Here is a 22544-nt window from a genome sequence, read left to right as displayed (position 1 = left end):
AGAAAAACACTATGAATAAATACGATCTGAAATATGAAACTGTAAAACTTATCCAGAGTTATCTTGCAGATTCCAAAGAATAGTAATTTTTTTTCAATATTACAGTGGAGAAATATGTCTGTTGCTTTGGTTTCAGACATGTTTGCATTTCACACAAAACATTAGTGACTAGGAGAAGGAGTTTGGTTAGTTTAAAGAAGCCAGCTTTGGAGAAGTTGGTTTGTTTGAAACTAGCCATTGTTAATGTTAACTACAGTTTGTTGTTCCAGATATGACAAATCTTTTTTAAACAAAAGAGAGATGAAAGCTTTTGAACTCCTCTTGCCAGCTATGTAGGAGGGGGAGGGGGAAGTGTTAGTGGCTTGTGAATACGGCCATCATAAACAAGAATAAATGTTAATTGTAGAGGGGAAGTTTTGTTAGTCTCTTATAGCAAAAAACAAAACACAAACCCCAGTATCCTGTAGCACTTTCAAGTATTGTGCCATAAGCTTTCATATCCTGCAGCCCACTTTGTCAGGTGCATCTGTGAAATGGGCTCTACCCTACAAAAGTTTATGTCCAACAAATTTGTTAGACTTTCAGGGGGAGCCATAAATATAAAGAAAAACATAGCAGATGTGAGATATGGTGGTGTTTCACTGGCAAATGTGTGAGGAACGCAGTATAAGATATGAGTGGAGCGGTAGATAAAGTGTAGCAATGAAAATAGTGGAGTTTAGATAAAGTGTGGGACTAAAAGCAGTGTCTGTGATGAAAGGTCCTGTGTGTGCAGTGTTTACAACATCTTCCATTTTGTTTTGCTACAGTATTTTAATTTCAAAAAGTGTGTTTCTGCCTTCTGCTGAGGGAACATTTTCCATCAGTTTTGCCTTTTCCACTAATCTCCAAGTCTTGTTCAACTGCTTATACAAAGCAGGAGGTCTCCGTGCTATTTCCTGGCAATTGATATCTGTGCTGCAATTAATTATTTCTATAATAAATTTGAAATGCTTATATCTTATTAGTCCATTGAGATGCTCAGATGGAAATGAATTTATATAATTTATAGGCTGCCTTCTAACCAAAGTTCTTTGGGGCAGTTTACAAGAATTAAAACAAGTAAAGCTACAATAAAACAATATGATATAGTCAATACAGTACCTCATTAAAATCCACAAATTACTTTAAAACAAAGAGCAGAGGAAAAGGAAGTTTGCAGCAACAAGTCATTTTGAAACTGAAAACTGAAGAATAAAGATTCTCAGAGTTAAAACAGTATAAAACCATAACTGTTGTTATTATTATTATTTTTTCAAAAATAGGTAAAATTTACAAGATTTCAATATGTAACAAATAGAAGCAGAAAATAATACCTTTGTAAATCCAGTAAGTTTAAAAAAAGTGTTTGGTGGTAATAATAGAATGTAACAAAGAAAAATATATGTTGATATGCGGATTGGGCACATATATTTTGTTTTTTCCATAGGAAGTGGGCCATCACTGTGGGAAATAGTTCCACCTATCGTGCGAAGGCAAGAATGTTTTTGAAGTCAAGACTAGGGACGTCATGCCCCTCCCACTCTCCAGTTCATTCTTGCCTTCGTACGAACAAGATTGGAATTTCACATAGCTAAGTCTCGTATTTGTCTTTAAACCCTTTCTCTTTTTCTGTTTGTGTTTAGCCTCTGAGGGTTCCCTCAGGGACCGCGGCTGCGGCTTCCTCACCCTTCCCTCAGAGCTATTCAACCTATTTTATTTACTTGACTGGGGGCTCCCTCTGAGACCGCGGCTGCGGCTCTCTTCGTTTTGGCAGTTTCTAGCCCCCCCCCGCTCTGTTGTCTCTTTAGCCAGGGGCCTCCCTCAAGGACCGCGGCTGCGGTTCTCCCCTTTTGATCGCTTCTGATCGCTTTTGATCGCTGTTAACTTCTCCCCCCCGATCGGTTGCCGCGGCTGCGGCTTATCCGATCTCAGCGGGAGCTTGCAGCTGCGGCTCCCGCCGTTAACCCTCTGCCTCAGATCGCCCTCGCAACGTGGCTTAAATCCCACTGAGGGCTTTACAGACCGCCACGGCGGCTCTCTCTGCGGTGGCTGCCGTCTTTTCCCCTACCTGTTTTCTCCGGGGATTTTTTGGAGCCGCTACTGCGGTTTTTGGCGAGATCGTGCTCGGCAGCCCTTCCTCCGGTTCGCCTTCGACGGCCGCCATTGCTTCTTCCCTCTCTGCCATTTTTTCCCGCTCCTTTTTTCCGGGCGCCATTTTTTTCTTTCAGAATTTGAATTTCCCGCCCTTTTTGTTCCCCTTAGTATCGGATACCTCCCCTGCAGACTATCTATCCGTACGTTTGTGTATATGTGCTGCTGACTAATTTACACACGACTGATTTACACACATTACTGTGGCTGTAATCATAGTGGCTGAATTATATTATCAAGGCTGGAGCTCCAATCCTAGTGGGCTGGATTGTATTATCAAGGCTGGACCTTTAATCCTAGTGGCTGGATTACATTATCAAGGCTGGAGTTTTAATCCTAGTGGCTGGATTACTTTATCAAGGCTGGAGCTTTAATCCTAGTGGCTGGATTACATTATCAAGGCTGGAGCTTTAATATCAGTGGCTGACTTGTATCAAATCTGATTTACATTACATATCCTGCCCCCTATGGGGCCGTGAACAAGCCAAAAACCCAGCCTACAGCACTAATCTGAGTGTGCCAACTCTAAACAGCCTATATTATATTAACGCTGATACCTCTGTGCATTCTGCCCCCTCTGTGGCAGTGCATTCGCCATCTGCCAGTGTATCCTACCCCCTCCGTGGTAGTACGCTGTGCCAGTTCGGGTCTTTACATCCTGCCCCCTCCGTGGCAGTGTACTGCACCCAGGTTCATATAAGATGGCAGAACAGCCAGGCATGTCACCATCAACACACATGGTGCCAGATCAGCCAAACATGCCACAATCAGCCAAGCCACAACATACTAACACGTCTAAGACCAGACATGCCAAAGCACTGGCTAAGACAAAACATCTTTCCAGCCACAGTAAACCAAAACGCCCTCGTTGTGTCTCGGTGCCAACAACCACCACAGCACAGACACACATAAGTGATATTTTCCATTCTCCTGCTACTGCCTCTGACGAGGAAGAGTTTGTTGGCTTTCCCCCTCACGGTTCGCCTAACGAACCTACCTCTGGCTTACCGCCTCAGACATCTGTTCCAATAGCCCACCAGGCACATACATCTCACACATCTGGTCTGCAGCTGTCTCCTGATTTCCTCTCCCAACTCCAAGCCATGCTGGCTTATTTCACACGAATGCAGTCACTACCACAGGTTCCTGCCATGCCCCCACTCAACATGGACCAACGTGCGTTCCATGCTGCTCATCCTTCCTGCTCACCAGATCCCTTTGATGTAGCCAGAGGCAGATGTACGGACGAAGCCTCGTATGTGGAGGAGTTAACTTTCACTGACCATGTTGAAGGAGACGACTGGAGCGACTATCCAGATCATGAGGAGGATACATCGTATCGCTTGTTCAATACCTCAGATTACCAACCGCTCGCACGTAGGGTACTTCATACCCTTGGCCTCCAGACTGCGCCTTCAACTTCGTCCGCCCCAGCTCTCAAAGGGGCTAAGGTCCTCAAATCCCCTGCACCTACTGAACACTATATCCCGGTGCCGGACCCAATTGCCAAATTAGCCTCCGAAGAATGGGCCCACCCACTCAAAGCTCGACGCTTCAAGAACATGGCTGACAGACTTTACGCCCTAGCCCCAGACTTCGCCACCAAGTTAGATGTCCCTGGCATAGATGAACCGATCGCTCGCCTCGTTTCACGATCTATCTTGCCCAGGGAAGGGGAATCCCACCTAAAAGATACTACTGAGCGTCGAATAGACTTCGCCCTCCGCAAGAACCACGAGGCCACTGCCCTAGCCATGCGTGCCTCCGCCTCAGCCTCCATCTTCTCCAGAGCATCTATGATGTGGATGGATGAACTTCTAGAGCATGATAACCCTGATCCTGTCGCCTTCAAAAGAGCACTATTGAAATTACGTAAGACAGCAGCCTTTGTGGCCGATGCCACTTTGGATGCCACCCAATTAGGGGCACGAGCCATGATGACTCAAATAGTCGCTCGTTGCACCCTCTGGCTTCGCCACTGGCAAGCTGATTCAGCGGCCAGATTGAACCTGTCCAAGGCTCCTTACTCCGGATCTCTACTCTTCGGCGAGGAAGCTCTAAAGGCAGTTCTGGTTGATCCAAAAGACGCCCACAAACCGGTTCTAGCCACAGTCAAGAACATCGACCACAGCCCCTTCAGGCGATTTCCCTCTTTTCGTTCTAACCAGCCCTTTCGAGGAACGCGGCCAGGAGGACGAGGCCGCGATTTCAGACCCTATGATTCCAACGCATTCAGGGGCTCCTGGAACCGACGCTTCCAGGGCAGAGGTCAGTACCAAGGGCGCAGGGGCAACTCATCGTCCTCATATAGGGGAGGTCCTTGCCTACACAAGTAGTATTAACGCCCTCCCCATAGGTGGCAGATTACTTAATTTTGGAGATCGATGGCTGCGCCTTACTACGGTCTCCTGGATCAGGGACCTCTTTACTTATGGCTATACCATAGAGTTCTGGGCAACCCCATCAGACAGATTCCACCCGTCTCCTTGCCCAAGGGCACCAGCCAGGCACAACATCATGCAGACAGCTATACATCACCTCTTGCACATAGCGGCAATGGAGCCAGTTCCCACAACTGAGAGATCGGAAGGGGTGTACTCCCTCCTATTTGCTGTGCCAAAACGAGATTTATCTTGGAGGGCGGTATTGGATCTCAAGTTTGTCAACCGTTTTGTAACATACCGCAGGTTCAAAATGGAATCTCTCCATTCCATTACCGAGAGTCTGCATGAAGGAGACTTCCTGGCTTCTATCGACCTTAAGGAAGCGTATCTCCATTTACCCATTTGCATAGCCCACAGAAAGTTTCTTCGGTTTGCTTTTGGCCACCAACATTTTCAATATAGAGCGATGCCATTTGGCCTCTCCTCTGCTCCAAGAGTATTTTCCAAGGTGCTACTCATCCTAGTGGCTTACCTTCGGACCCAAGGGGTTCATATCTACCCATATTTGGATGATCTGCTCATACGGGCCAAGTCTGAAGAGCTGGCTCATCATCATTTAATGATCACCCTCAATGTTTTGCAGACCTACGGCTGGCTTGTCAACTTCGACAAAAGCCATCTCCAACCAACCCAACGCCTATTACATCTTGGGGCAATGTTGGACACCCTGCAGGCAATGGTCTTCCTGTCTCCAGATCGCATCACTGCCATCACAAGCATCGCAAGGTCCCTGATGCAACAAACATCCGCAGACGTCATGCTTCTCGCCAGAGCGCTCGGGATGTTTATCTCCACAATCCACATTGTGCCCTGGGCTCGAGCTCACACTCGGCCCCTTCAGTGGACTCTGTTGCCTTTTCAAAAAGACATTGCCAGCTCCAACCATCGCAAAGTTCGTTTGAGCCCGCTCTGCGCCTCTCCTTCCGCTGGTGGACCAAAGTTCAACACCTCTCCAAGGGCACGTCGTTCAGAGAACCCCGCAGAACCTTCGTGACCACAGACGCCAGCCTCATAGGTTGGGGAGCCCACTGCAACTCCCAGTACGTTCAGGGGGTTTGGCCCAATGCAGAGCAATCTCGAAGCATCAACTGGCTGGAACTAAAGGCTGTCCACTTGGCTCTATGTCATTTTCAGTCTCTGTTCCCTTTGCATCATGTGCTCATTCGAACAGACAACACGTGTGTAAAATCACATTTGAACAGACAGGGGGGCACCAGGTCTCGTCCTCTGCAGGACTTAGCCTCTCTCATCTTTGTCTGGGCAGAACAACATCTACAATCCCTGAAAGCAGAGCACCTCAGAGGGATTTGGAATGTGACAGCAGACTGGCTCAGCAGACAACAGGTCTTCCCGGGAGAATGGAAACTTCATCCAGCCATTTTCCATCGTCTCCAGTGTCGGTTCGGCGCCCTCTCAGTCGACCTGTTTGCTTCCAGTCACAATTGCCAGCTTCCAAGGTACTTTGCCCGATACCTGGACTCAACAGCAGAAGCAGTGGATGCTCTGACAACACCGTGGCCAGACGGTCTATTGTACGCCTTTCCTCCCATACCATTGTTAGCCAAAACCTTGAGGAAGGCGCGAACCGAAAGGGCACAACTGGTTCTGATAGCACCATTTTGGCCACGCCGACCGTGGTTCTCAGATCTTCTGCCAATGTCAATGACGGATCCTTGGACACTTCCAGTAACGCCAGACCTCCTATCCCAGGGTCCAGTACTGCACCAAGACCCTACTTGGCTCAATCTAACAGCGTGGCGTTTGAACGGAGACACTTGAGGTCAGCTGGACTGTCTGACGCTGTGATTGATATTATTTTGGCCTCGAGAAGACCATCTACCACTCGAATTTATCAACATACCTGGGTGGCTTTCTCTAAGTGGTGTCAGTCCCACCACCACGATCCATCCCAGGCCAGTGTGCACCAGGTGCTCCAATTTCTCCATAGTGGCTTTATGATGGGACTTCGACCCAACACCCTACGTCGACATGCGTCTACTCTGTCATCTATTCTCTCAGTTTCCTCTCCTGGAGATCATATTTCCTCTCATCCGTTCATCAAACATTTTTTGAAGGGAGTCGCCCTACGCTCTCCGGCTGTCGTCCATCGGTTCCCCTCATGGAGTTTGCCGAAAGTCCTGCAGGCTTTGCAACGCCCTCCGTTTGAACCCATCAGGACTGTGCCCCTACGCATACTGTCCTTCAAGGTCCTGTTTCTGATGGCAATCACATCTGCCAGGCGCGTTTCGGAGTTGGGCGCATTGTCTTCTGCTAGACACCTCTGCGTCTTCCATAAGGACTCTGTTGTGCTGAAGACTGACCCTTCCTTTCGTCCCAAGGTCGATTCAGTTTTTCATTGCAACCAGGACATTGTGTTGCCTTCCTTTTGCCCGGATCCTACCCATCCTCTTGAAAAGGCTTGGCATTCGTTAGATGTCCGGAGGGCTCTCAAGACCTACCTGTCTAGGACCCAAGAGATTCGACGAACGGAGTCTCTGTTTGTATCCTTTCATCCAAGGTCTATGGGGCATAAAGTATCCAATCCTACCTTATCCCGTTGGTTAAGGGCATGCATTACTTTAGCATATGAGTCCCTGAAGCTGTCAGTTCCAGCTAGTATAACGGCTCATTCTACCAGGTCAGCTGCCACCTCGGCTGCTTTTGCCACTAATGCTCCTGTTGCCGATATTTGTAGGGCCGCAGTCTGGTCTTCCCCACACTCGTTTATAAGGCATTATAAAATTGATCGTTATGCCTCTGCTGATGCATCTTTTGGCAGACGAGTGTTGCAACAGGTTCTTAATGAGGATTAACATGTGGGTGGTCCCTCCCTATATGGGTTGCTTTGGTACATCCCACAGTGATGGCCCACTTCCTATGGAAAATGTACCATTGGTCTCACCTGAAAGGTGATTTTCATAGGAATGGGCCATCACGACCCTCCCAGTTGGAGGATGACTAGTGATTTTATCAATGGGTTACATGTTATTGTTTCCATATTATATTTAATTGTAAGAGTGAAGTCAAGACTTTTAGTTCTGTTATGTTATGTAGTTATGTTAGAGTCATGTTGTTATGCATGTGACTATTATGTTATTTTCCTGGCGGGCCTGTTGGCCTTGTTCTTGTATTTTTAGATATCTCTTTCAGACTCGCTACGAATGAACTGGAGAGTGGGAGGGGCATGACGTCCCTAGTCTTGACTTCAAAAACATTCTTGCCTTCGCACGATAGGTGGAACTATTTCCCACAGTGATGGCCCATTCCTATGAAAATCACCTTTCAGGTGAGACCAATGGTACAATTACCAGACTGACCCTAGCATGCAGAAATATGAGACATAGAGGTAGGCAACTATGTGGCAAAGTCTTCAGAGTGTAGAAAGGAAGACAAATGGTTGGACATTGCCCTGAAATGTGTTGTTCCAGTAATTTAAATTTATCAGCTTATGAATTTTGTATATTTTGCTTGGCCCTGGAAAAGTATCTAAGTTAACAAAGCAGTTTCCCAGACTTTCCTTAACTATTCTGTGATAGCATATTTAAAAGTCTTGGAAAATGAAAAGGTCTTTGCCTGGTGCAAAAAAGATATTAAAGCAGGTGCCAGGCAAGTCTCTGGGGAAGCATTTTTTCAACGTAGGTGTTCTGTTCTCGCTGGGCTCCTTAAGGAGGCGAGAGACTCCACAGAAGAAACAGAAGTGAAGGCAGTGCAAGGGCAGTGTTCAGGGTCAGTCTGAAGTCAGTGTCCAGAGTCCACCTCAAAGCCAAGGGGGTCAGGCAACAATTAGGGTCAGAGCAGTCCAGGGTCAGAAGCCAAACAGTCTGTAAGCAATGTAGGCAAGATACTGGTCTGGGGTCCACAGGTAATCTTTAGAAAGGGCAGGTACAGAGCTGGTGCATAGACATTGTTCCAGCAGCCCTTCCAGCCTAGCACTGAGGTTTTTATGCTGGAGCTCTTGAACCAGACCCCAAACTTCAGCTGACTCCCATTGATCACCTGCAGTCAGACTTTTATTCCCAAGGAGTCCTTTACTCTTGAGGAGTCTGGGCCTGTAGTAGTGTACTCCACCGGATGGGCCAGGTCTCCATCTGGTATCACAGGAGATGCCTCTCCCTTGGGCTCAGGGGTTCAGCCTCATTGTCAGAAGCCGCCCTTGCCTGGGTGTAGATGGCCCATCCTGGCCCCTCACCGTTAGATGGAGCCTGAGCCAGGGCTGGTTCCAAGACTGGAGCCTCCTGGTCTTCCTCTGATAAGGCCTCCCCTGGCTGGGACCTGACATTAGGGACCACTACTGTGAAAGGCCCTTTCTCATGCATCCACCTGTTGTACTTTATTGGTGAGGGCACCTCAAATTATGCTCTCAGGATTTGGTAGGTACATGTGGGAAGAGGTGATCTTCGCATACCAAGTTCTAAACCACTGAGGCTTTAAAATCAAGGCTAGCACTTCGGATTAGGATTGGAAATTTACTGGGAGCCAGTGAAGATGATACAATACTGGACATCATGCCCAGTTTTAGTTAGTGTTTTAGCAGCCTTTTCTTGTGCCAGCTGAAGATTCTGGCTCATTTTCAAAGGCAGCCCCACATACAAAGAAAGCATTGCAATAATCCAAATGGGAGGTTCACTGGGTGTGGGTCACTGAAGCCAGGTTATCTCAGTCCAGGTGGGGTTATAGCTAATAGAAGGCACTCTGTATCACAGAGGCCGTTCGAGCCTCTTATGACAAGGACAGATCAATGAGCACACTCCTAAACTAAAACACTGTAGTTGTCTCCATAATAGGTTGAATATCACTTGCCTGGGCAGATGAACCACCCACCTGTAACACCTTCATCTTGTCCGGATAGAGTTTCAAATTAGATTCTAAATTAATAGCATGTTGAAAGATGACTTTTTATTTATTTATTTATTTGTAGAATTTACCACCCTTCCTCCCGAAGGAGCCCAGGGTGGCAAACACGTCAACAAAACAATTTTTTAAAAAGCTTTGTAAAAACTGAAAACAATGGATAACACCATTCCAAAAACAGTTAAACGGTCTAGATCCAGCAGTTAGACTAGCCTTTCCCAACCAGTGTGCCTCCAGATGTTGTTGGACCACAGCTCCCATCAGCCTCAGCCATTGGCAATGTTGGCTGAGGCTGATGGGAGTTGTGGTCCAACAACATCTGGAGGCACACTGGTTGGGAAAGGCTGAGTTAGACATACACAAGCCTGTTGAAATCAATTGATATATGCCTGCTTAACTTTGGATTGTGTTCCTTGTTTGGAAATTGTTGGTTCAGCTGACACCTAACATATTTCTTTAGTGGTATTGTATGATACAAAACTTGGCTTTTGTGTGTTTGACCCTCTCAAAGTGATGAAAGAATCTACTTCTGTCCTCCATAGTATTAATCTCACAAGAGCCTTTGATACCATGGCAACTCCATGAAATGCTTCAAACAAAAGATCAAAGCACATTTCCATACCATCTCTTAATATTGCTGTACAGCATATGTTCGCAGTGTTTGAATTTGTGAGATATCTGAAACATGGCTGTAAAGGAAATAACAGATGTTTTTAACTAATATGTTTGCTGAAACATTTAAAAATCATTATCTTATTAAATTTCACTGATGGTTTTGTGGCTCTCTGACAATATCCCCCACTAAGTGACCAATTCAAAATATAGAGGGGTTTTATTGAAGAAACAGTACAGAAGAAATTCAAAATTCTGGTTTCAATCTGTCTGTATTTTTTTCTCTGAAGCACAGAGAAAACAGAAGTGTTCCTCTACTGAATAAATGAAAACCAGTATTCTTATCATGTCTTGAAAGGATACATGGTTCAATCTAGAGTCCTGTAGATGCTCCTTTGAACAATTGTAACTATCATTGGGTACATTCTCTGCAATTCACTTCATTGTCAGTAGCGATTTCTTACTAATGTTTGTGTTACAAACAAATATTAATAGAGCTGATCATTATTATACAGGCACGAGAGTGGCTATATACTATAGCCAGCATGGATTTTTCGCATTCCACAATGTTAAATTGAAAATACCCCACATTCCATTCTGCTGCTTCCCATAAACTCATTTCAAAACAAAATGGTACAAAACTTATAGTCCTGAAACTCTTGCTTAACAACCCTCTTAAGGTTTCATGGCGATACACAAAACAGAGAATCGAGAGTTCAAAGTGTAAAACAAGAGGAAAAAATCCAGACCCCTATTGGACTTTTTACTGTCAGTGGTCTCATAATTTGTTAAAATTAAAAATCACCCATGTTCACAGAGTGCATGTAATCCTGTTACTGACCTTGTTCCATACTCTGACATTCATGTTCTGCAGTTTAAAAGTTAAAAAAAATGCCTGGCTGAATTTAATTAATTTAAGAAATTTAACATTGAAGTCTATTATTACACCAGGCATGCTCAGTAAGAACCAACTGTGTTCTAAAAGCCAGATTCACAGCTGTTTGATTTGGCTAAGCAGGGGCCACACCCAGGCCAGACAGTTGTTCCAATTTAGACAGTCCTGGCTTCCCCCAAAGAATCCTGGGAAGTGTAGTTTGTGAAGGGTGCTGAGAGTTGCTAGGAGACTCGTATTCCCATTACAGAGCTCCAGTGGCCAGAGTGGTTGAACAGTCAGTCCCTCTTCTGGGAATTGTAGCTCTGTGAGGGAACAAGGTGTCTCCTAGCACCTCTCAGAACCCTTCACAAACTACACTTCCCAGGATTCTTTGGGAGAAGCCATGACTGTTTAAAGTGAAATAAAGGCCTGGTGTGGATGTGGCCAGGGACAGCTTTGGTTTAAATTTGGGTGGGAGGCTACATGTGCGTGCTGTAGAATAAAAAGGTGGAGGAAACCCTGAAAAATACCAATACTATTCACAATATTTTCCTTTTGGAAAGGAAAGGGGCTTTCCCTCTGCCCAGTGCATATTTATGTATGTGCATGCCTATTCCATAGGCCATCAGTTTACCTAATCATAACACATGTAGAAGGATGCTGGAATATATTGGTTTTGAAAACCTTCAGAAAATCATAAACAAGAACAGTGAAATAAACATAAAGCTTAGAAGGCAATGAGTTTGAGTATAATAATATGAAAATGTATGGGCACCCTTGTAGTGATCATTTAGGGATTAGTGCCATACTTCTGTTCTGCTTATATAATAATAATAAATAATAAAAAAAATTATTTGTTAGTCGCCCATCTGTCTGACTTAACGGACACTCTGGGTGACTTACACAATATAAAATACATTATAAAACATATGCATACAACAATCACAATATTAACATCAGTTCATTTAAACCATCCTTCAATAATACAGCAGCATAATAGCCTAACCCACCCCAGAAATCCCATAGGCCTGCCTGAATAGCCAGGTCTTTAAGGCTCGGCGAAAAACCATCTGGGAGGAGGCATGTCGAAGGTCAAAAGGAAGCAAGTTCCAGAGGGTGGGGGCCACGATCGAAAAAGCCCTCTCTCTGGTCCGCACCAGCCTAGCTGTTTTTACCGGTGGGACCGAGAGAAGGTCTTGTGAGGCTGATCTTGTTGGCGGCATATTTGGTGATACTGGAGGCGTACCTTCAGATAAACTGGGCCGAAACCGTTTAGGGTTTTAAAGGTTAATACCAACACCTTGAATTGGGCCCTGTATACAACTGGCAGCCAGTGTAGCTCCATCAACACTGGGGTGACATGGTCCCAGTGTCATTTACAGGAGAAGATTTTCAATTTTAGTCTTACTAGAACTCAAATGGAGAATTAATGGCCTTCCAGATGTTTTGGACTCCAGCTTCCAATCTAAAATACACAGGGGAAAACAAGGAAGGAGAGAATGGAGTCAGGAATAAGCAGGGGAGAGTTTGTGTTTATTTCTGTTAGATGTACTTTGGTTTGCTTACAATAGGCTTTTGGGACTGAGGAGATTTTGCAAAGGCTTCCCAGAATAAATGAGTTTTGAGGAGTGACTTGGAGAAAGTAAGGGAGATAGTAGCACACAGTTATTCTGGGAGACAGTTGCAGACATAAAGAGCAGCAAGGGAGAAAGTGGGTGGGTGTTTCAAGGAGCAGAAAACCTTTGAGCAACAGAAGGCGGTGCAGCTGGATGAGTGAAAGGAACAAGGGTGTGCTGGGATGAAAGAGTGGAGAGATGGGGGTAAAGCCATGAACTGCTTTGAATGTAAGGGCAAGAAGCATGTGCAGGATCCAAGAGTGGGCAGGAAGCCAGTGTAGGGATTTGAAGAGGGGTCCTACATGGTCAAAGCAATAAGAGAGGTGAATAATTTGGTAACAGAGTGATGGATGGATGAGTATCAAGGAAGGTGGCTTGTAGTCATTGCTTTTTACCAGAAAAACCTTGAAGAAAGGTGGCAATGGAATATGTGACTATAAAAAGTCTGAAATCTCCCAGTGAATAAGGCATTAAACAGTTGCATTTCTATTTTTATGTAACTTTTAGTTAAATCTTAAAAGCGCTACAAGATTTGCGCAGACTTTCCCATAAATTGAAAAAAAGAGAAATGCATGTGAAGGCATTTGTGTAACCAGATCTTGCATAACATAGTGTCTTTATCGCTCCCAACACCATCATTTAAAAGGATATTACATTAGTCTTATTGTAGAGCTCTATACACAAATGGTCATAGCATATCTTTAGAAAAATGATTTTTCTATAATTTCAGAATGAATATAGACAAATATCTCTGTGCTTCTTGGTTTTCATCCAAGTGTAACAGTGTTTAGTGCTTCTTGCTTGTGATTCCATCTTCATATTAGTAAACCTGCTCAACTGAATGAAAATAAATTAATAATTGATGTAATACTCCCAGTCCTTGTTCTTTTTGGAATGATGGCCTCAGTAGTATGGAGGTATAGCTTCAACAGCACTCTGGAGAGGCTGGAGAATCCTTAAGAGCAGAGCTCAAATTTTGTTTAAGCAGCAGTCACCCTCAGGCTGAATCTCAAATGGGAGCTGCAGTGCTATCTTTATTAAAAGGGGCCTAGCCTGCTCTAGCAGTTGTTGACTCCGATGGAGTTGTGGAGACTGTGGTTCCACTTCGGCTTCTAAGCTGGAGTTGAGGAGAGCAATGCAAACTTGAGCCGGAGAGGTATGGACACAATCTGCTCCTGTTGCACAAGTGCTTCTGGATTGGTATGTGTATCTGGGGTTGGTCACAAGGAAGGTTTCCCCTCCCACTTCTAATCCCAAGCCTCATCCTGTGAAGAAGGGGAGTCCGACCCCAGGGTCATTATTTATTGTTGTTGTTGTCCATTAGTTTGTTGCTGTTTGTGTTTTTATTACTTGTTTCATTTATGAATTCCTTCCCATGATGCATCCCAGTCAGTTCAGATCTAAGACAGATCCCAGTGGGATACAGATTTTAGAAGGCTTGTTGAAAGAGCAACATCTTTAGCAGGTCCTGAAAAGACAATAGAGAAGGCACCTGTTTGATATGCAGTTGGAGGGAGTTATAAAGGCTGTATCCCTTTGTACACCAATACTAGGACCTTGAACCTAGTCCAGTAGCTAAGTGGCAGCCAGTGCAATTGTTTCAGCAGTGCTGTAATTGGATGGCGATATTTCACCCCAGTGAGCAGTTGAGCTGTAGATGTAGCTCCTGGGTCAGCCTCAAGAAGAGCCTCACATAGAGCAAATATCAGTAATCCAGTCTGGAGGTTACCAGCACATGGACAATGGTTGTCCGGCTATTTTGATCCAGAAATGGTCATAGCTGCTTTACCACCTGAAGATGGTTAAAGGCACTCCTAGGTAACCTGGACCTCTAGCAACGGAGATGGGTCCAGGAGTACTCCGAAATTATGAACCTGTTCCTTCAGGGGGAGTACAATCCTATCCAAAGCAGGCAGCTGACCAGTTATTCAGACTCAGGAAACACCCACCCACCACGCGTCCATCTTTCCAGGATGTAGAATCAGTTTGTTGGCCCTCATCTAGCCCATCACCGAGTCCAGGCATTGGTTCAGGGCTTGCATAGCTTCTACTGATTCGGATGTTGCAGAAAAATAGAACTGGGTATCTTCAGTGTACTGGTGATATTTCACCCCAAATTCCCTAATAATTTCTCCCAATGGCTTCACGTAGATGTTAAATAGCATGGGCGGATGGAATTGGTGCCCTGTGGCATCCCACAGCACAACTGCCAGACGTCCAAGAGATAATCATCCAATGTTATTCTATGAAACCAATCCTAGAAATAGGACTGGAACCATTGTAAAACAGTGTTCCCATCTTACAGAGCCGGTTCAGGAGGATACCATGGTCACTGGTATCAAAAGCTGCTGGAAGATCAAGTAAGAATAACAGGGTCATACTCTGCCTGTCCTTCTCTCAATAAAGGTCATTCATCAGGGTGAACAAGGCTGATTCACCAGGCCTGAGCCCCTGTTGGAATGGGTCAAGATAATCTGTTTCATCTAAGAGTACTTGCAACTGTTGCACTACAAGCCTCTTGACCACCTTTTCCCAGAAAGGGAATATTCGTAACTGGGGGATAATTGTCACAAATCAATTGGTCCAGGGTGTTTTTCCCCCCAGGAATGTTTGAATCACTGTCTCTCTCAAGATGTCTGTGACCACTCCTTTCTGCAAGGATGCATTGATCATACCCTGGATCCACCTGGTCATATTCTCTCAGCAAGCTTTAATCAGCTAAGAGGAGCAAGGGTCGAGGGAACACATGGGTGGTCACATCATTTCAAGCACTTTGTCCACATCATCAGGCTACATCAACTGAAAATGATCCCATGATATTGCAGTAGATACTGTATTGGAGCCCGCAATGAATGTGGATGTGCCATGAAGATTGCTAAGGAGGCAATGACTTCTCCCTCAAAGTGCCTTGCAAACAAGATACAGTGGGCTTCTGAAGGGTCTAAAACTTCATTGCCTGAAGTAGATATCAACCAACCCTGGACAATAGAAAAAAGCTGTTAGGCAGCTTTTTGAGGATCCAATGGAGGCAGAGAAATGGGAGTTTACCACCCACATTGCCACACAGTAGACACAATTATGTGCTCTCATTCATGTTCAGTCACTTTGCAGCATGTCTTTCACCAATTGTGAACTAGCCATCATCCAGCTGTGTCGTGATAGTTCTGTCAATTTTCCTTTATGGGAAGTAACTGAAGTAGCTTCATCTGCTTCTTAAAAGCTTACTTCATTTATATAAGATATATAGGAGTGGATCTAAAGATCCCCTTTCTCTGAGGAACTCCTAATAAAAACCTTTTAGATCCAACCCATAGTTTGGAAAATCATGTCTGTCTTAGACAAGCTCAAAAGATTAATCATTCAAAATTTCAAATGCAGTATGATCATAAACTCATGTTCATTTTGCAGTAGTGTTCACTTCAGGGTTTTCCATGACCCCAAAAACCTTAGTACGGATCAAGCCCCAGAAAAAAATTCTTGCTGACTCCATTAGCTTCATTTATTTATTTTTAACATTTATATCACACTTTTCATCAAAGTGTGGGACTCATTGATTTGAAGGTGGGTCACATTCATGTAAAAATAGTACAGCAGGCAGTAAAATCAGTTAAGAAAACAGCAAAACCATATCATAACTAAATAGTGTAAGTTGCCTCCTAAATAACGTAATGGCGAACACTGTGTGAATATGCCATACAACAAGAAAATAAAGAAAAATGAAGAGAACCCAGCTTAAAATAGTTTAGAAGTAGATGTGCACGATTTTACCATTTGGGTTTATTCTTACTTTGTCCTGTGATAGTGTCATAGCATGATGACTCAGTCAAAAGGGATAGGATATAATACAAGAGTGCAGCATATGTAAGAGGCTTAACAAAAGCAGGGTTCCATTGCAACTGCTGTCAGCTCAGCCTTCAGATCTCTGCTACCTTCTTATGCCAGGCATGTGAGCACTAACATGAGTGCAGGAACAGCTGTTCCCTGTGCAGTGGTCTGAATCCCATTCAGGTTGCTATTGTCAACTCCTTCTTTCCCAATGGTTTCTGGTCATAAATCGAAATCATGCCAACTCTTGCATTGAAATCGCCCAAGAGGATAATTTTATCCTCCTTAGGTATCTCTGATAAGATGGTGTCCTGCTGGTTATAAATTTTTTCCTTGATGTCTTCATCAGCATATAATGTTGGTGCATAAGCACTTAGAATAGTTGCCTGCTGGTTTTGGTCAAGTTTTAACCGGAGAGTTTTGTTCATTAATGCCAATAGGAACTTCTGACAAGAGCTTCACAAGATTATTTTTAATAGCAAAGCCTGCTCCATGTATTTGTTCTTCTTGTTCAGGCAGTCCTTTCCAGAAGAAGGTAAAACCTCCTTTTTCTTCCTTCTGTTGTTCTTCTCCTGCTCTTCGAGTTTCTTGGAGTGCTGCTATGTCAATATTAAAATGTCTCAACTCCCTCGCGATAATGGCAGTCCTGCGTTCAGGACTTTCACTTTCTGTATTGTCCAGCAATGTCCATATATTCCATGTTCCAAAGTTCAATTGTCCTTTGCAACTGTGGTGACCTCACTGGACGTGGTAATCCAGTCAGGGAGAGAGATGAGGCAGACTATGTTTTTGGCTTTTCTAGCCCCCTCCCTGTATTGGGTGAGCAGAGTGGATCCTGAATAGGACTGCTCAGTCGTGGGTATAGCTGCCGAACTACTCAACTGCCTTGGTCCTTGAGCCAGGATGACTGAGTCTGTACCACCCATGTGCCGGTCCATGTCTAGGGGCTTCTGGATTTCACAGTCTGGCCCCCGTCGCCGATCGCCATGGGACTTTGGGTTTGGTTTGGTTGGAAGATGCCTGTGCGTGAATTTGTTTTATGTGGGGAGATCGGCGCACAATGATCAACACACAATCTTGACAGAAAAAGGCTTTTCTGTCTTCTCCAAAGTCTTCTCGCAAATTCCACAATAACAAACTAGAGACGAGCTCGCAGTATCCCCTAATTTGGATGACGTTAGTAAAGCCATCAATCAAATGAAGAACAACAAAGCTAGTGGACCTGATGGGATTCCTGCTGCAGTCTTTAAAGAAGGTGGGCCTGAACTTACACAACAACTTCATAAGTTCATCGAAAAAATCTGAATGAGGGAGGAGATCCTGGAAGACTTTAGGGACGCCATAATTATCACCCTTTTAAGAAGGGTGATAGAACAGATTGTGGGAATTATCGAGGTATCTCTCTTCTTGCTACCACAGGTAACATCCTTGCAAGAATCCTCGCAAATCGCCTCCTACCGATCTCAGTGGATGTCTTCCCCAAATCTCAAAATGGTTTCTGCCCTTCCAGGGGGACAGTGGCATGATCTTCACTGCACGACAGCTTCAAGAAAAATGCTGGGAGCAGAATCAACCTTTATATATGGCGTTTATTGATCTGACTAAGGCCTTTGATACTGTGAATGGAACCGCTCTCTGGACCATCCTTCTGAAAACTGGATGCCCTGATAAATTTGTGAATATTTTGCGACTCCTTCATGACAACATTACAGTGACAATTTTGGATAACAGTGGCTTTCAGAGCGATCCATTCAGAGTCGGATGAGGTGTAAACCAGGGATGTGTCATTGCTCCTACCTTTTGCTATCTGCTATCTTCATTGCTATGATTCTACACCTTATTGAGGGGAAACTTCTTACTGGCATGGAAATCATATATCGAACAGATGGAAAGCTTTTTAATCTCAGTAGGCTGAAAGCAAGAAGTAAGGTAATGTCAACCTCTGTCGTAGAATCTCAATATGCCAATGATAATGTAGTCTCCACACATTCAGAGAAAGATCTTCAGACTATCCTAAATGTCTTTGCAGAACCATATGGAAAGCTTGGGTCCTCACTTAATATTAAAAAACCCCAGAGTGCTTCATCAACAGGTGCGAACTAGTCCCTCTGTAACACCATCAATCCAGCTTAATGGTGTGACGCTGGAGAATGTTGATCACTTCCCCTATTTTGGCAGCCATCTCTCTGTAAAAGCTGACATCGATGCTGACATTCAACATCATCTGAGCTCTGCGAGTGCTGCATTCTCCCGAATGAAGCATAGAGTGTTCGAGGATCGGGATATTCGCAGGGAGACCCAAATGCTTACTTACAAAGCCATTGTACTACTGACCTTACTGTACGCCTGTGAAACATGGACCATTTATAAATTCCACTCCTGACTTCTTGAAATACTCCACCAACACTGCCTCCAGAAAGTTCTGCAAATTACTTGGGAAGACAGATGGACTAACGTTAGCATTTTGGAAGAAGCAAAGACTACCAGTGTTGAAAAATGATCCTTCAACATCAACTTCGCTGGACTGGCCATGTTGTTGGAACGCGAGATCACCGTCTTCCAAAGCACCTACTTTACTCCCAACTTAAGGATGGAAAACGGAATATCGGTGGACAGCAAAAGAGGTTTAAAGATGTTCTTAAAGCGAATCTAAAAAAAAGTAACATGAGCATCGAGAACTGGGAAGTCTTGGCCCATGAACATCCCAAATGGAGATCAGCTATTAGGTGCTATGGACTTCAAAGAAGTACAAATACAGGGTGAAAGGGACAAATAAGCTAAGTGGGAGGCACATCAAACAAATCTTCATCACAACCATCTTCCATCTGGAAACCTGTGTCCTCACTGTGGGAGGCTGTGTGCATCCAGAAATGGCCTCCACAGTTACGTACGGACCCACTGTGAAAGACCTTATCTTGGAAGACAATCTTACTTGGCCACGAGTTATCGCCAATGAACAAATGAATGAATGGTCTGATTCTTACAATAAGAATTTCAAAATCTTAGCCTTGACACCAAGACAAAAAAAACCTGTGCCCTTGGCCAAATCAAGATATTACTTATGTTATTCTCCCCCTCCTGGCCCTACAGTTTGTTTTCTGTACATATTATCAAACTGGCTGAAATCAGACTTGTTCAAAGTAAACATGTTTAGGATCATCATGACAATCTTTCTCATTTGGTCTAGTTGCCATCAGACTTGAACACACTTTGCCAAGCACGTCTTTCTCTAACAATCAGGTTGTGTTTATGCCTCAAATTGAAATGTCTTTAAACAGCTTAAAGAAAGCTGGCACATTAGCTCTTTTTACAGTATTATTTTTAAATAATATTTCAGGAATAAGAAGTCACCTTTTCTGTCTGGATACTTAAATATGTGCAATTCATCATTTTAATTAGTATGCAAGTTTTTATAACAGACCTGTCATATTACTTAACCATATATCCTTTTTGATAGGAAACATTTGTGTGTCCTCCACCATAATTTCAAAATCTGTTTTCTTTTTCTTTTCAACTGTTTATATTGTGTATTTCTATAGCGGCTTATTTTTATATATGTGTGTTTTTGAGAGTAAACCAAATAGTTTGCTTTCAGATTAAGGCATTGCATACTTTCTTTCTAGATGGTAATCTACTTGAATTTTCCAGATTGCACTCAAAGTTGTACAATAATTCTAAACAATAGAGCATTTTAAAAATCAGAACCAAATATTCCTTGGCAGGCATATTTTTATGTTGATGCAACAGATAAGAGGGACAGCTAACATCTGTCCTGTAGGAGGGCTTTTTGACTAGTATGGTCTTGGCTTCATCTGGGTTTTGAGAACCCAGTGACATTGCATGGCTGCTACCAGAAAGACACATGAACACTGCACACCAGATGTTCTTTCTATCTTTCTGCACCCAGCCGCTAGAATTCAAATAGCTGCGTCTCTTCAGGACTTCTTTAATGTTTTATCATGAAGTTACCTGGCAATCTGGGAAATGATGCTTGCCACTCATTTGCTCTTAAGGCCTATAGCTGGGTGATTGAATCTTATTTAACCACTCTTCTGTTTTTGTGATATTTCAGCAGTGAGAAACTTGCTTTATTTATTTGTTTTTAAATCAAAGACAGCAGATTATTAGGAATACTGTACTACATATTCTGTATCCCATTATACGGTTATCCTTGTTTCCTTGGTTTGGTACAGCCTTGTATAGTAGGAAGTAAGTATATCTAGAATTGTAATCTAAGGCCTTGATTTAGATGCTCGTGGATTTAACTGACTTTGAACTTGTCTAACAATGTGTTGGATTGTGACCTAAGTTCTGCAATGTATTTGATTTTAAACTTTTCTAGAGTTAATACTTATTACAGTAATGACATCCACTACTTAACTCAAAATTGGGAACATTTGCAGTCAGCTTTAAGGGACAAGCTATACAGTTTGAAGCTTTTTTTAAAAGCCATAATGGATGAAGCAGAACTCATTACCTTGGTTTTTATTGTTTTCTTAGAGGTAAACAATAAAAACGAAGGTGATGAGTTCTGCTTCATCCATTATGGCTTAAAAAAAAGCTTCATCACCAATATGCTATAAGCTAGCCAAGCTTAAATGCAAGTTTTGATTACTACCTCCCAGGTAGTAATCTTTGTAATTAAATAGCTAACAAGCTGTTGGTGCAAACCTTGTGAATTCCACTGCATATGAGATATAGTTTCCATATCTAGTCACCCTTCACTGTTTATCTTTGACATGCATCCTAAAGCAGTCCCTGTAAATAAGTGTGTAATAAATACAGAGTTTTTTCAGTGTGTTTAGCAAGCCCTGAGTAATTACCTTACACTGACAGCTGAATCTGATTGTCAGTCAGTTACATATTTTGGCGGGTTTGTCACAATTTTTATTTTTTGCCTTAGGATATTCCATTGCTTCCCAAAAGTTTAGTTACTGTAAACCACCCAGAGAGCTTTGGCTATGGGGTGGTATACAAGTATAATAAAAATAAATAAAATAAAGTGGTTAGTAATAAAACCTAAATATTTTAATTCTTTCTTTATTCACACACATGAGATAATATTTGCACAATGTAACTTTAAAATATAAGAAAAGTGGAATGCAAACTAAAGTGAAAGTTATCAATCTCTTTTTTTCTCGTCATGAGTCCTGGGCTTTAATTGGAACAATTAAACCTCTTCGTTTTTCCAAATTGCACATTTGTGCTGCTTAATACCACAGGCTGCAAGGTGCTTTCAACTAGAGTTTATTGTTGCTCTTTCATTTTTGTAGAAAGTGCTTTATTTATTAATTGAAATATTTATAACCTGCACTATACCAAATTGATCTCAGGGCAGAATAGAAGAATACATTTAAAACAATCATTCCATTAATAAAACAGATAAACAATAAAAAACAACCTAAATCACAAAGCAGAGTTAACAATTCATAAATACCTGATAAAAAAGCCAGGAGTTAACAAAGTCTTATAATGAACATCAAAACTGCTCCAGCATACTGACTCTAGTTCTGATTGTATTTGGGCTTCAGACAAGCCTGTTTTGAATGGCTGCTTGCTAGCCTTCTGCTAAGTGGCTTAGTATCCCTGTATATACATCAAGGATCAAGGTAAGTAACATCCATTTACTGTTGAATAGAATTCTAGATGGCAATCAAAACTGTACTTCTATAACCACTTACCTCAGAATATCTCCATTGGAGTTAGACAATTCCAACGTAAATGCTTATCTTTGCCCTAAATCTTTAACAAAAATTACATGTAGAGTGCATGTGGTGGGGGCAAGAAATAGGAGAAATCACATCACACTGAGCTCGAATGTTAAACTTAACTATGAATTAGTTACATGCACAAGCCTCAGAGCTTACACACACCTTTTCTCTGGTGAGGAGATTGGAAGCAGTTACTTGCTGTGTCTAAACCTGGACAAACTGTAGTTAATCTTGGCTTAGGAAAACAAGCAAACTTCAAAATGTAGTTTACAATTCTGGCTTTTTTGGAGAGTGATTAACCTTTTTTGGTCAGCTGCTCCTCCAAGGGCCACATGCCAGCAGTGGGTGTGGCCAATGTATAAGTGATGTGCATACACAGACCACACCCATATGCTTAACATATATGCACATTAATATATATAGCACACGCAAGCACACA

The 22544-nt window shown here is 43.2% G+C and overlaps 1 protein-coding gene across 2 annotated transcripts in view; it reads left to right on the top strand.

Annotated features, from left to right (window-relative positions):
- The window catches only part of METTL25 (methyltransferase like 25), a 109866-nt gene that overhangs the window by 28553 nt on the left and 58769 nt on the right, over positions 1-22544 (top strand). The gene's annotated exons all lie outside the window — the stretch shown is intronic.

This window comes from Rhineura floridana, chromosome 8 (assembly GCF_030035675.1).
Source record: "Rhineura floridana isolate rRhiFlo1 chromosome 8, rRhiFlo1.hap2, whole genome shotgun sequence".
NCBI classification, from domain to species: domain Eukaryota; kingdom Metazoa; phylum Chordata; class Lepidosauria; order Squamata; family Rhineuridae; genus Rhineura; species Rhineura floridana.
This window is presented reverse-complemented; position numbering and strand designations above follow the sequence as displayed.